The following is a 14967-nucleotide window of genomic DNA, read 5'->3' as shown; positions in this document are numbered from 1 at the left end:
AACCCCAGATATTGAAGCAGGTGTCTGTCAAATGCCCTTAGTGACTCTGAATAATGCAGGAGTGGGCCAACGAGTGTATAAATGTCTCAATTTTCTTCAAATTACTTCCTCAATATACATATATCACAGTAATCCTTTCCTTGGGATTCTCCCCCAAACTAAGAACCTTAACAGCTGATCTACCCTAGAGAGTTACAGAAATAACAAGGGGAGGAGAAAGGGGTTTACTTATCTTATGTTCCACGTCATTCCTAGTGTGGTTTAAATAAATTTTGTATAATGAGGCTTTTCACGCATTACATGTGCATTAAAATCCCTAGCATGGCTAAAACTTGTTAGACACCCAAGTGTGTTAATCCAGGGCATGTCATGGTGCCTTAATTATCAAAACAATTAAAAAAAATAATCTGAGCATAAAGAGTAGTGATGAGCACATCAGGAACCAAAGTAGTTACATTCCAGATACTTGCCTTTGGCATGTCTCTAGGTATGTACTCACTTCTTACACTGAGGCCTGTCCACAGGCTTTCTTCTGGGTTTCACCTAGCAATTCCTGTATTCATACACTCACTCAGACTACAAGCAAACAGCTTCAACAGTTGTGTAAAAAGTCCTAGCATGGCTACACATCCCCAGACTATGCTCTTTGAGCATTCTTTAGCATCTCAGTAAGAGGTGCTGGCCTTTCTGTACTTTTATCTAGATAAGGTTTGTCATTTACTTACATATTTTTTAACTTGGGAAGCTAAAAATCTGTGAACCTTCACGTTCACCTAAAAAAATCCCTAAAAGACAAAAAGAGAGAAACTTGGCTTTATAGATGTTCCCTTAATGTTTTGTTGTTTTTACATTTCCTGCTGTTTCATAAGGAGAAATTAAGCATAGAAATATTAAAAATAACCCTCCATTGTGATTTTTAAATAATACCAGATGTTATGAAGTTAACTTTTTTGTTATTATTTTTTTATTTATTTTTCCCTTGTGTCACTTGGCATGTTCTTTTCTATTGGATGATTGTAGAAAAGGTGGGGAGCTGAGCAGCGAGCACAGACTGGAGCCAGAAACTGGAGAGAACTGAATGCAGGGACTTGCCAAGTTTCCTGCTTCCCCACTAGGAAGAACTGCACTTCCCAAGCCTCAGGCATCCAGAGGGGAATTTTCTGGCTCTTTAGAGTAAGTATAATGATGAATGATACATTCCCCTTTTCTCCCTCTTTCTCCTTCTTCTAAACTGCAAATGAAATCAAACTGTGCTTTTCTCTGAAACTATGAGTGTGTTAAAAAGGCAGACAAGAAGCCCATTGAATTTAGAGGAACCCTACAGAAAAGAAATGTCAGTGATTGCAAAGCAACAATCCGAACAAGAAAACAAAACTTCTCTAACTACCTGCAGCTCTGAAAATAAAGTTTTTAATAACCCCAAACTATGTGATATTTTGTCATATGTTTCTTACTTTACTTCTATGGCCAGATATGCACCTGAATAAGTATAAGATTCATTCTTTTCCAAAATTCCATGGTTTCTTGCTGGCATTTGGTATATTCTGTCAGATAAATAGATTCCTGAAGTTGATAATGGTGGAAGTTATCCTGCTATTTCTTCACTGAACTCCTTTAATAACAAATGTCAAGTACTGTTCATAATGGTTCCATTCAAGAGAAGAATTCAAGAAAAGCTAGTGAAAAATTGTGTATCTGTCTGCTCAAATCTTTGAAAATCCCTGAAGATTTAGTATAAAGCATTGTAGCGAAATGTGTCAGCTGAATGAGGGATAAAAGAAAGTCATCCGTCCCTTTGAGCGTGTCATGGGAAGGACATTGGGGACCACTATAGAACAAAACATTGCTGATAATCCAATCCATGGGTCTTCTAATGGATTCTTATGTTTGGTTTTGTTTTTGTTTTTTAACGGATATTGACTTTGCCCTGTGTATGCTGTATACATACACTCAATGACAAAAGACATGTTCACAGCAACGAATCTGAATTATATATTTGAATGTATGTAACAGGAAATGAGTTTGAGCTCCTGCTCTGATCTTTGCATGTGGAGCTGAGCTAATGAAAGCAGTGCCATTGAAAACTGTTAGGAGACATACCTGTTTGTTAGTTTTACCTATCTTGTGTGGAACTTCACTGCTATGAAGTCTCAGCGGGGGCACTACAAGCACCACTTCTTGCCTCCCTACGTGTAGGTAACTGGATCCATAGTGTCGCAAGAAGGAGCTTCAGCAGTCTGTGGGGTGCTAACTAGATGCAGCAAAATGATGAGCTTTTGATACCAAGAGTTTCTTTTTTTGTACATGTTGCCATAAGAGTGGTAAGAGACTGAAGAGGTTTTGTGGCTGTATAGAAAGTAAGAAAGGAGATGACTCTTCAGAATTAGTTCCATGCATGCAGAGAGCATGTGCTGAGGATAAAGTGCAGGAGAAATTATCTTATGTATGTATACAAAAAGATGATAAAAAAGTGTATTCTCTGGCACAGTTTATATAGGAAACAGAAAGTTTCTCTGCAATCTGCAGCAGAGACTGATTATAAGGCATATGTGACAGCTTGTAATATGTGAACTGTTTTCACATGAGCTTTATTCTCACAGATGCTCGCCAACAGAAGGATGAAAGAGGCAGTATCCATGAAGCAATCTTTGTTAAGGTCTGGTCTCACAAATCATTGCAAAACAAAGCTGCATGAATGGGAAAAGCCAGTAGATTATTTCAGTACAAGCTGCCAAAAAAGCTTCCTCAAGAAGGATTCATATAATGAAGCAAACTGTTAGCGGTCACTGGAACTTGGAAGCTGAAGGTAAATTAGGTGGGAAACTTAGATAAACCTGAAAATCTTAAAGAATTGTTTAGAAATATTACACTGGCAATTGGTGGCTTTTATTGATTGCGTTCAGTGATTATATTGAAGATGGAGGTGAGGGAAGCATTAACAGTGACGACAGCAAATATTTAGACCCACCCACAGAGCGCAAAAAAATAAAACCAGGTTAAAACCAGTGTGACATAATGGCTGGATTATGAAATAGATGTTCTCACAAGTAAAAGCGGCAGACTTTCTCAGTGTTTGGAAAACTGAAATACAGGGAAAAGACCTGCAATGCACCCTGATGTTATTATTAGATAGGGATAATAGAAATAACACTTTCAAATGTGCTGATAAGGTGGATTGATCATGTATGATTAATCTGTTGGGTTTTGGTTTTTTTTACATTTCTAGTCAATTATCTAACCGAATGTGCTGTTTTGGACTTGAATAGAGTTAATTAGCTGATTGACTAGAGGCACAATTAATGAACTCTGCTTATTTCTGATGTTGCTCTTTCATGCCTGAAAAAAGTTTGTAGGGTTTATACTGTCTTTTGAAGATCTTTCTTCCTGTCAATAGTTCCAGTAAAGTGTATGTGATGTGGGGCAAGGCAAGTATTTGTGGAAACTGTGGAAAGTGTGGAAAATCGGGAAATATTGTTACTATTATTGTTCTTCAAAAAAAGATGATCTATCTTATTGCTCAACAATACTGAAATGCTGCTTGGAGCAGAATTAGCATAGTAAAATACAAAAGATACAGTGGTCTGCAGAGATCACTGGATTTCTTTAGGATTAAGATCTATTCACAGTAGATTTGAGGAACAAAGATTCCATTTATATGTGATTGATATGTTTGTATACCTTTACCTAGTAGGAATTAGAATTTAGATGGACACAATGGGATTTTGTAGTAATATGGTTTGTTGTGAATGGTCAGCTTGTTACCAAACTATGATTGTAACAGATACCTGCTAGCAATGAGTAGCAACTACTGAGGAAAAAAACAACCAAACAAAAAAGATTTCTCTAAGTTTCCTCTCCAGATGGGAAGGAGGCCTTGATAAGTTTAAACTAAAAGTAAAAACAAATGGAAAAAATCTGTTTTGTTCACAGATGTCAGGCAGGCAAAGTCCCCTTTGAATGGATGACAAATAACATAGACTTGAGTCCAAAATGACACCCCTATTCGTACCTTCATCCAGTTTTAGATGTGAAAAGAGATTATTCACATGTCAGAACTCAATCTGTGAGGACAAAGGAAGTCATTATCACCTCAGGTAAAATTAGGTTTGGTCCTGGCTTCCATTTGAATATTGGCTATGTACTTGATGGTGACTCTCTCTCCCAGAACACATTTCACTATTTAAAGAAAAAATTTACTCATGTTCCTTAGTTCTAACTGCCATCATTCCATAAATGCCACTCTTCAGATGATATTCTATGTCTAGATATCATCTTTAAAGCCTAGCATAAAAAAAGAATATTCTTAAAGGCAAACAGATTTGTGCAGTTCAACCCCAGGCCAGTTCTTCATAAACAACAAATAAAACAAAGTCACTGCTTTGTTCACATGAACTTACAGTGTAAAGATCAGCTAGAAATAGTTGTAGTATATAGAAAGTAAAAGGAACAAAAGAGTCAGTATTTGCTTGTAATAGGCAGTGTCTCAGAGTACTAATTGCTGAATTCAACAGCCATCAATATTTGTGTAAATGTAAGGGGGAACGTTTTTAAACACTGAAAGGAGAAGTTTTCAGAAGCACATACAGATAGTTCCTCCTGCAGCTAAGGGAAGCCTAGGAGTAGCACAAAGCTGCTACTGTGGAACTTTCATAAGTAGAAAAGGTGGGTTTATGGAGGAGTGGAAATGGAGATTGATATTTCATGGTGAGTGGGACATCACAGGCACATGTTTCGGTGGAATGGAAGAGAGATATATGGAGAAATGCAAAAGAGAGAATGACAAACTGATCACAGTTTGTATACATCCAGAATTATCGCTTGCTATTCAGTCAAAGCATACACAGAACATGTATTTAGACTTGGCAACTCCTGAATCTTAAAGAATTGGTATAGTTAGTGAGATTCTTCTAATTAAAAATATTCCCTACGTTTAGAGTGTTCAACCGGAATGGCAGAGGGCCAGTTGAAAGGCCTATAAGATCATGAAACTGATACTTCAGACATTTTTTTTTTAACAAGTGTAGGCAAAGTGAGGTTCAATAGAGACAGAAGTTGCAGTTATGTGATAAGAGCTTAAATATGGGAAGAGATCCAGTGTCTTGGAGATGTTTGGCAGAAAGATCCCCACAATATCTCACTCTCTAAATGGGATTTGATGGGTTGACTGTTTGGTGGATGAGAAATTGCCCCACTATGCTGCTCTGGTGAGACCTCACCTGGAGTACTGTGACCAGCTCTGGAGTCCTGTCGTGGTTTAAACCCAGTCAGGCAACTTGTTCACTCACTCCCAGTGAGTGGTGCTGGGCTGACAACAATCAAGGCCCCCCCCCCCCCCCCCCCCGGGGCTCTCCCCTTCCCCGCTCCCGGAGGAATGGGGAGGAGGATCGAAAGAGTGCAACTCCTACAGGTTGAGACAAGAACAGTCCAGCAACCAATGTACAACACAAATCACCACCGCTACCACCAACGACAACAATGATAAGGGAAAATAACAAGGGAAGAGAATACAAAACCACCGGCCAAGAAACGAGTCCCACCTGGAAGCCCGTGTCCTTCCAGGTAACTCCCAGTTACCCCCGCCCCCCAGGCATGACGTGCTGTGGTATGGAATACCTCTTTGGCTAGTTTGGGTCAGGCATTCCGTCTCTGCTTCCTCCCGGCTTCCCCTCCTCCCTGGCAGAGCATGAGCCTCACAAAGTCCTTGGTCAGGGTAAACATCACTTAGCAACAACCGAAAACATCGGTATCACCAACACTGTTCCCAGGCTGGAAGTCAAAACACGGCACTGCACCAGCTACCACAAAGGAGAAACATGACTGCTGCTGCTGAACCCAGGACAAGTCCTCAATACAGGAAATATATGGAGCTGCTGGAGAGGGTCTAGAGGAGGGTCACAAAAATGATAAGAGGGATAGAACACTCTCCTGTGAGGAAAGGCTGGGAGAGCTGGGTTTGTTCAATCTGAAGAAGACTTCAGTGAGACCTTATTGTGGTCTTTCAGTACTTAAAGGGGCCTATAAGAAAATAGGAAGAGCATTTTTAGCAGGCCTGCTGTGATAGGATAAGGAGTAATGTTTTTAAGCTAAAAGAGGGGAGATTCAGGGTGGACATGAGGAAGAAATTTTTTGCAGAGGGTGATAAAACACCACCACATGTTGCTCACAGAGGTGGTGGATACACCATCCCTGGAGACATTCAAGACCAGGCTGGATGTGGCTCTGAGCAACCTGATCTAGCTTAAGATGTTCCTGCGCACTGCAGGGGATTGGACTAGATGACCTTTGAAGGTCCTTTCCAACCCAAACTATTCTAAGATTCTACAACTTAGAAAGAACTCTGACTTGAAGGTTATGTCCATGCTATAGGCCTAAAGGAAAGAGTGGTAAAGCAAAACTGTTGGCACCATCACCACTACAAACAACAACAACAAAAGAAATTTAAATAGAAAAAAAATCAGACAACTGAAAAATTGAAAGTAGAGTTGGTGAGGAAAAAAAGGAAAATATGTAAAGAAAATCTCATTAGAATTATCCAACTCACTGTCTCACAAGTTAGTCTTTGCAGAACTTGCTCTAGAACACGGCCAGGGCTCCAGTACTTCCCACTAAGGTCCAGGCAAGAAATCTTTACGACTTCTATTGATTTATTGTCCTGATTTCAGTGTGCTTGGCTAATGAATGAGGTCAGACTGTGAGGTTGAAGCCATTGTGTATGATGAGGGTTATTTGGATTTGTAAATATTTTATCTATCTATTGTGTTTTTTCCCTAGATATTTTTCAAGTAAATTTTGTAAAACAAGAAGAAATGGATTATGAACAAAGGAACATTCTACTCCAACTGTGTTGGAGGAGCTAAGAATAAGGAGGGAATTAACTAAATATAAATATTTATAAAACATTCTTTAGCAATATTAGCCTGCAGGATTTCTGTGAAATCTGTCACAAACCTGGGAATAGAATAGCAAAGATACAGGATGAAGTCCAGCTATTAAATATATCCTCTGATATTTTTTTAGTCTTTTATTTTTTTTTAATATATTTTCCTGCTTTTAATTAAGACCTCAAGGGAAGGAAATGTATTTTAATTTATGGTAATGAGCTTCAGTCCTTGGTCTTGTTTTTTGTTTTCTGGTATTATAGTCGCAAGGCTTATTTTGCTAAGTTACGAAGAAGAGGGAAAGATCTACTAAAGCTTCTGTGCCAGGAAGAAACAGCAACAGAAAAAAAAAAAAAAAGGAATAAAATATTTTGTAGGTAAAATGCATTGCAAAATGCATGATGAGATAGTCAAGGTTCCTATGCCTATGGCCTTTGCACCATTTCAAACAATGCCTCTTAGAGAAACTCCAGGCTCTTTAAAGAACCTCAAAGTGAAGGTTACAAGTGGTCCCCTAGTCCTGCTCTACCAAAGAACTGCTATGGGGGTGTCCAAATTCCAAGTGCCATTCCAGTTCCTGTTTAGGATACAGATGTCCACCCAGATGTGTGAATTTGTGTCACATGGGAAGGTTCTTCCAGCTGGAGAACCTCAGGAATGACAGTTCTGGCCTTGAAAGGCAGAGGCACAGGTTCAAGGTCAGCCTTGACGCCATGACATAACACAAGTTAGGGCCAGTCCTAGTCTCTCTTATTTATTTATCTAATTGTTTTTAATTATTTTTTATTATTATTTTTATTTTTACCAGAAGTGTTATTGAGGAATTAGGAAGACTTCCCTAACACAGGTATTGCTGAACTGGATTTAGTTCCTGAGGCAAAGGAGCAGCTGAACTTGATGGAGTGCCATTTGTGAATAGGAAACAACATTTTATTAATTTAAAAAAAAAAACCCAAACCTTTATTTCCCTTGATAATTGTGGATTTGAAGACATATTTATGTAGGTTTTTTCTTCTTAATCTGGCTACAGTGATGACATGAAATTATTTTAATTCCTAGTGCTCTATTCAAGAGTGGTTTCCAGTCTGCAGCTCACACAAACTTGAGTGTCTGCAGGCTAGTTCTGAGTGTGCCACGAGAGGTAAACTAAGAACAACAAAACAATTCTCAGAACTGTAGTAATTTTGTATTCACCATCTAAATTCCACCTCCTCCTGAATCTTTTTAACTGTCCATGAACAAAAAAAAGAGAAAAAAATGCTGAAAATGGCTTCTCTCAACAAAAGCATGACTAAATGTCAGTTCAGGTTTGTTGGCTTTTAATTTTTCTTGCTTTACAACTTTAGTATCATACAGGAGAAGAGCAGTAACTTATTGCTAGGCAGTGATGTATCATAATACTTCAAGGTTAAAGCAATATTATGTACGCTATTACAGGCATTACAACCTGCTGTTGTATCTCTAATGAGAATGAAAAAAGATTATGCTGATCTTTTATTTATGTAAAAATATTAGGAATATTTATTAATTTCTTGTAGGTGTAGTTTACATAAAATTTTTTTTTTACTTTTTTTTTGACCCATTCTTGAAAATAATTTTGAGCTTTCTACACATCAAAGAAATATGACAATAACAGACTACTGTGACCTTCCTGGTCAAATTAAAGTTTGTATTAACATTCAGTAGCCTAGTTAGGATTCAGTTCTGAAAATAAACTTACGGCACATACAACCTGTTACAGAGTTAAAGTATTTACCTGCTAAAATGTATTTAGTGCAGGGACTGATTTCTTTTGTATTTTGCATAGACTTGAGTTGATAGTCAGTGTTCTATAAGTACAATTTTTAAAACCTCTGTTTGTGACTTTAAATATGTTTAATTCAGTTCTTTACTGCAGCCAAGTCAGGAGTTTGTTCTCCTTTATGATTAAAGGGAAATGTGTTTCTACCTTTTTAATTCTGACTTTTATTGAATTTGTAACAGTTTCCTTTGTCCAGTACCACTTACAAAGACATAGTCTTGATCTGATTCGTATAGTGCTTTTTGTTCCCACATTCCAGAGCCATAAAATTAATTTTAATATTTAATTAAAAAAACTGCTTAGTCAACTGATAATTAAATAGATGTGCTTGTACAAGTAACAGTATTGAATATATTATGCCATTGATCTGCTATAATTATGTCTTCTTTCATCAGTGAAGTTGAGTTACTTACCTCAGATCTGGCTATGGCTGATGAAAATTACATACCTACAACAAGATTACTTTTTGTGAAGGCAGTGTAATAAAAACAAATGGTGGACACCTGATTTGCTACCTTGTATTCACTGCTGTTGGTTAGTAAAGAGATGAATCTGAATCATTGGTTGATTTTAACTAAGTACATATGAGTGTTTAGAATATCACATGAAGATATTTGTATAAATATTTAATATAAATCTCTCTGTTGTAACTTCTTTTGCTTCTAGCTATTGACTCCACAACCATTGTAATTTGCACTTTTGTCATTTTCAGGCAGTGATATTTAAGCTCACTGTAGGGAAGAAAACATTAGAGCCAGGATCCACAAAACTGTTTCCCAGTCCCTCGCAGCATGACCTCTCTCTGCTGGGTGCAATGGCAGTCGTATTTCTTCCTGAGGAAGTCTGAGGTTTGCTGTTTACTCTGTGAAGCCCCACACATCTTTAGCAGTAGCAGTCAGTCCCCTGGGAACTACAGAGTGCCTGGGGAGAACAAAATTTGCCTTTTTTTTCCCCCTCTTTTTTTTTTTTTTTTTTTTTTTTGGCAGAACTTGGGTCTGACAGGTTTTAATGGAGCTATTTAGTTGACATTATGGTCCTACATAGCTAATGTACACCTCTCAAAATCTGCACGAAGTGTTGGGCAGATGCTCCTTGAAACAGTAAAAATCCAATTTCTGTAAATATTTCCAGGGTATTATCAAAGCTGTAATGGCTGAAATAACTAGAGTTCCTATAGCTAGTTCAAGCTAGAAGGTAAAACCTGTCTGGATTGGATGCTCAGGAGCAGAGGGATTTGCTAATTAGATTTAATTGTGTCAGCCTGCAGTGCCTGATAAAATTGAAATCAAATACTTTGTTGGCATGATGAGCTATGTAAAGTAGTGCCAAACTGTAAAAGAAAAGAAACAGACCCTCAGATGCTCTGCTTCTGGCTGGAGGTACTGTCTGCCCAGGGTTAGTCTGCTCTGTGACTGGGGATTTTATTCTCTGTCTCAATTTATCTCTATTGTTACACCCTCATTTGAGTCCAAGTTTTTTCACAGCAAACTGCTGTTGCTGCTTTGTGTGCCTATCTCTAAAAGGGTGACTGTTCCTACCAGTAACTTTGTCCCTGGCTGTACGTGGCTGGAATTGGATAAATGAGAGATCGTGGTGCTGGAGAGTGACTGTGAGACAGGAGAAATGTGCCTAAAGCAGTCAAGTATTTAAGCTGAAGAGAGGGCAGCTACTAAGGACTGTTAGGAAGAGAAATGAATTTTTTATTTTTTATTTCTTTTTGTCAGTTAAAAAAAAAATATAGGTTGATAGTTTAGATTGCCTCAGGCAGATAAAATAGCTTTCAATAGGAAGCACAGAGGCTGGTGACAAGACGGTGGTAGTCTGGAGTGATGGAGTGAACTGCTGGTGAAATGGAAGGTAGTCTGCATAATCAGTGCCTCTTACAAAACACCAGCCTTGCAGGGTAACATTGCTAGGGATAAGTCTGCTGGAGAGAGGTGAGGTAATGTGAGGAGTCTGAGGAATGTCAAATTACCTGTCTGAGAAAGTATATGAGCATGGTGTTCATGAATATTCTAGTGTATTATCAAAGCAGGTGTTAAGCTGTATCTGCTTGAGAAGGAGGTTGAATCCTCTTTTCCTGACATGGTGCCCTACCTAGGAAATGTTGCTGGCCTCTGTGCTGAGGTATAGACCTATTAATTATCAGCATCTCCTTCATATGAGCTCTGTCTGTACCAAGTCTGACACAGGATATTGGAGAGCTGGGATGCACCTCTGGCTGTGCTGTGAGCGTACAGCTTAGCTTTGGGTACTTCAGTGCTCTGTGCTTCTTTCTCCCTTCCTCAGTCTTTTCCAAAAATACAGGTAGGCACTGATGATCCTCTGCTGTTTCAATGGACTCTGACACAATGTACATGAACTAGGGCTTTGAAACTCTACTGTAGTCAACATAATGTTACTTTGTTACTTTTTGTCAGGTTTTGGTTGAGAACTCATGCAATTTTTGATGAAGGCATATGTGTAACTTGTCTTTCCCATGCTTCTAATGATAAAAAGAAGCGATTGAGCACACCCTGGTTAAGAGTACATGTAAGGGAAAGATGCAGAGACGACTTGGAGATGCATGGCTCTGACCATCTGAGCTACCATGACTTTACCATATCCATTGTGTCGTGGTGATTGATGGTATACATGTCCTTGCCTACGAGGGACAGACAGCAAGACAAAATATTTTAGTTTCAAGCCTCTTCCAGCATGATAATGCTGTTGTGTGTCTATGCCACTTGCTGTTTTTCAATTATAACTTTGGGGTTGTTTTTCTCATCTTTTGGAAGAAAAAGAAGTATCACAGAGTATCCTGCTGGCTTGACTTTTCTATAAGTGAACCTTCCTTTGCACTGCCCTGCTCATTACTAATATTAGTCTCAGCAAAAATATTTAATATTTATGTATCGGAAAGCTGCATTTTAAAGAGAGGTGGAAGGGTTCTTTAAAGAGAGGTGGAAGAGAGCAAATCTGAAAAGGGTTTTCCAATAGCATAGAGTAGGAATGTGGAGAGCACAGTGCAGGTTATTGTCAGCAGAAGAAAGGACCACAGTTCCAAGGTATGATGCTTGTAGCAGACTGCCTATAATTTTTAGCAGCAGTACAGTGACAACCCTGGTCTCCTGTACTAATAATAATTTAATCGTGTCCCAAAACTTTTCCAGGCTTCTTTGCAAAACCTGCACTCCACATTCCTGTAGCTAGATATCTATTGATGCTTAGCTAGTTGATGGAAAGATGCCTTACTTGTGAGAGCACAAGTTATGCATCCTGCTGGCTTTCATGGAATTTATTGGATGACCACCTCTTTTTTAGAAAATGTATGTAAACTAAGTCATTTAAGTGCTTCGAAAAACCTACTCTTAATCTTAATGCTATGAAACTACGAGTGGAAAGATGCTTATGAGGTTACACTGCGTAAAGCCTTTGGCACTTTTCACCACAGCAGTAAAATTCAGTGAGAAAGTGTTGAAATTGTGTCAGAGGAAATTGTTCCAGCAGGGAACTCAAGACTGTAAAAATAACTATATATTCCTGCCTTGTGAAATGTTAATAGAAAATTTGGGGAAACAAAAAAACCAAACAACAAACAAACATAAAACCCCTTGGCCCTTGTATTTCCAGATGTTGAAAAAAACAATAAATAAATTACAAAATGTCACTTACATTGTTTTCCTTGTGATACACTGAAGGATGGGGCAGAAAGGCAAACATAATAGAGGATGGAAGGCAGCCATAAGAAAGACTTGCACTTAGCATTCAGGAAAACAGTGCTAAAGGGGGCTCATGTAATTATTCTACATTACAACTGAAAGTATTAGGAGAAAAAAAAAAGTTATATGAGATAAAACAGAGGACATTGTAAAGTCCAGTAACAAAAGTCCAGTAACAAGTTCATGCAAATTAAACCCATTTGCCATACCTTGCAAAAATAAGCATTCTCTACACAACAGAGAGTTGCTCTAGGAACCAGTTATCAGTGTTACTCAAGCAGTGTCTCACAAGCATACTGAGAAACACAGAAAAGGTGAAGTATAGCCTAATATAAATGTTTCCTCTGCTTGGCTCGTTTTGGTGTTAATTGTGCAGGCCTGCAGCTCTCTTTGGGTGAAATTTCTCTTTCTGCAGAGCCGAAACACTTATGTTACAATTAAAACCCTATTTTCAGTGCTCAAGTGAGATTTCCATGGTGCTGACCCAGACCCAGCGTTGAGGTAATTTCCGTGTTATTACTTTTTCAATACTTTGTCTGCAGTAGGTTATGCCATGCTCTCAGCAAGTATTTATGTGAGGAACATGGTTTAAGGCAGCATATAATTTTTGAAATAGAGGGTAAAAGAAAGGATACAGAGATTTTCCTGTGGCTATTGTTACTGCTCATCCTTGCTACCTAGTTCTCTGTAACATGACAGTTGCACAAAACATACTCTACTCATGAAAAATGTAGGTTTTAAAACTTTATTTTATTTTGTTAAGATTGACCTTCTTCCCAGTCAGAAAAAGGGCAGTATAGTGAGTTTAAATGCATGAGAAGGGTTAATCTGAAATTGCCCCTTCTGGATAATCTTTTGTCTTCGCTGCTGTTTTCTTTAAATACTTCCAGCTGCATAACTGCTGTAATAGCTATCCTAATTTTCAGCCAATGGCCAAGACAACATGAAGCTTCACTGCAGGTCAGTTTGATTCTCAGTTTTATATTTGACTTCAGTGGAAGCTAAAGCACACTTTAAAAATTTTAGTAGAATACAAAGGTTTCTGATAACCACGGTGGTGTTAGTTTATAATCCCTACTAAAATCCTTTTCTGGTAAATCCAACAAATTAACAAAATACTTCTTAGAAATTATTTTGGGTTTGCATGCACAATAAGAAAGAACAGAGCAGAGAGCCTACAGTCTTTTGAAATGATACCGTAATTTGGTGTGTACAAGATCATGTCCCAGTTGCTGACAAGCTGAACACCACATATTTGGTTCAGGAAGTGCACCCATGTTGAAATGAAGTTTATGTTCTTAGTCATTATAGGAGAGGATGAAAAGGAAACTACCTCACTGTTTTTAGTGAGGATAATATAATGGATTTTTAAAATCAATTTCACTGAGAGTAATGGAGTGAGGCTTCCCACATCATTACTCTGCAGACATTCCTTTTGCCTGCTCCTCCCACTGCTCACAGGATCCGATTTTGGTGGTTCAGTCCTTGCATCACTTCTTTGGAAAGATGATTTTGCAAAAATATATTTTCCCTTCAGGAAGGCTATTGTGAACTTTCTTTTCAAGGAGGTGGAGGACACTGGTGAAAATTAGCAGCTAAAAAAAACAAAACCAAACTAAACCATTATTACTATTTTTTTAATAATGGTCTAATATGAGGGTGAGAGCAGTGTTTAATGGCTTAGGAGCTGTGTGTCCCAAGTTCTGTTCCTAGCTCTAATAAGTCTCTGATCATGACATAAAAATCATGTTGTTTTTTTATGTCAGGGAATGCACTGACTGCCTTGAACTCTATGTTGTGAGTGAGAAGGCTGAATGTTTATGGGGGAAAGCCAACTGAGCAGATATCCTGGTAGGTGTTTGTTGTAGACCACCTAGCCAGGATGAAACTATGGATGAAGTGTTCTTCAAACAACTGGGAGAAGTTTCACTATCGCTTGCCCTTGTTCTCAGGGAAGACTTCAGCCTACCAGATGTCTGCTGGAAGTACAACACGATCCTGGAGATTTCTGAGGGGTGTGGAAGATAATATCCTAACCCAGCTGGTTAGTGAGCCAGCTAGGGGAGATGCCTGGATAGATTTGTTGTATGCAAACGGAGAAGCACTGGTGGGTGATGTGATGGCTGGAGGCCATCTTGGGCAAAGAGATTGCAAAATGATTGAATTGTCAGTCCTTGGAGAACACAGGAAGAAGGACAGCAGAACTTCCACCTTAGACTTCTGGAGGGCTGACTTTGGCCTGTTTAGACCTGTTGGCAGAATTCCTTGGGAAACATTACGGAAGGACACAGGGTCCAGGAAGGCTGGACACCCTTTAAGAATGAAATCCTTAAGGCGCAAGAGTAGGTGGTACCTATGTGGTGAAAATCAAACTCTCTGGGAAGAAAAGCAGCCAGACTGAACAGGGAGATAGAGCTGGAACCAATGGGGACAAAAAAGAAAGAATTTATCACCTGTGAATGAAGGGACTGTCACCCCGTGAAAAGTACAAGGATGTTGCTGGGTTATGTAGACAGAAAGTTAGAAAGGCGAAGGACAGATGGAACTAAATCTGGCCACTGCCATAAAAGACGATAAAAAGTACTTT

This window comes from Pezoporus flaviventris, unplaced genomic scaffold (genome assembly GCF_033815535.1).
Source record: "Pezoporus flaviventris isolate CSIRO_AGI_PZ_B2104156 unplaced genomic scaffold, CSIRO_AGI_Pfla_v1 ptg000037l, whole genome shotgun sequence".
In the NCBI taxonomy this organism is placed as follows: Eukaryota; Metazoa; Chordata; class Aves; order Psittaciformes; family Psittacidae; genus Pezoporus; species Pezoporus flaviventris.
This window is presented reverse-complemented; position numbering follows the sequence as displayed.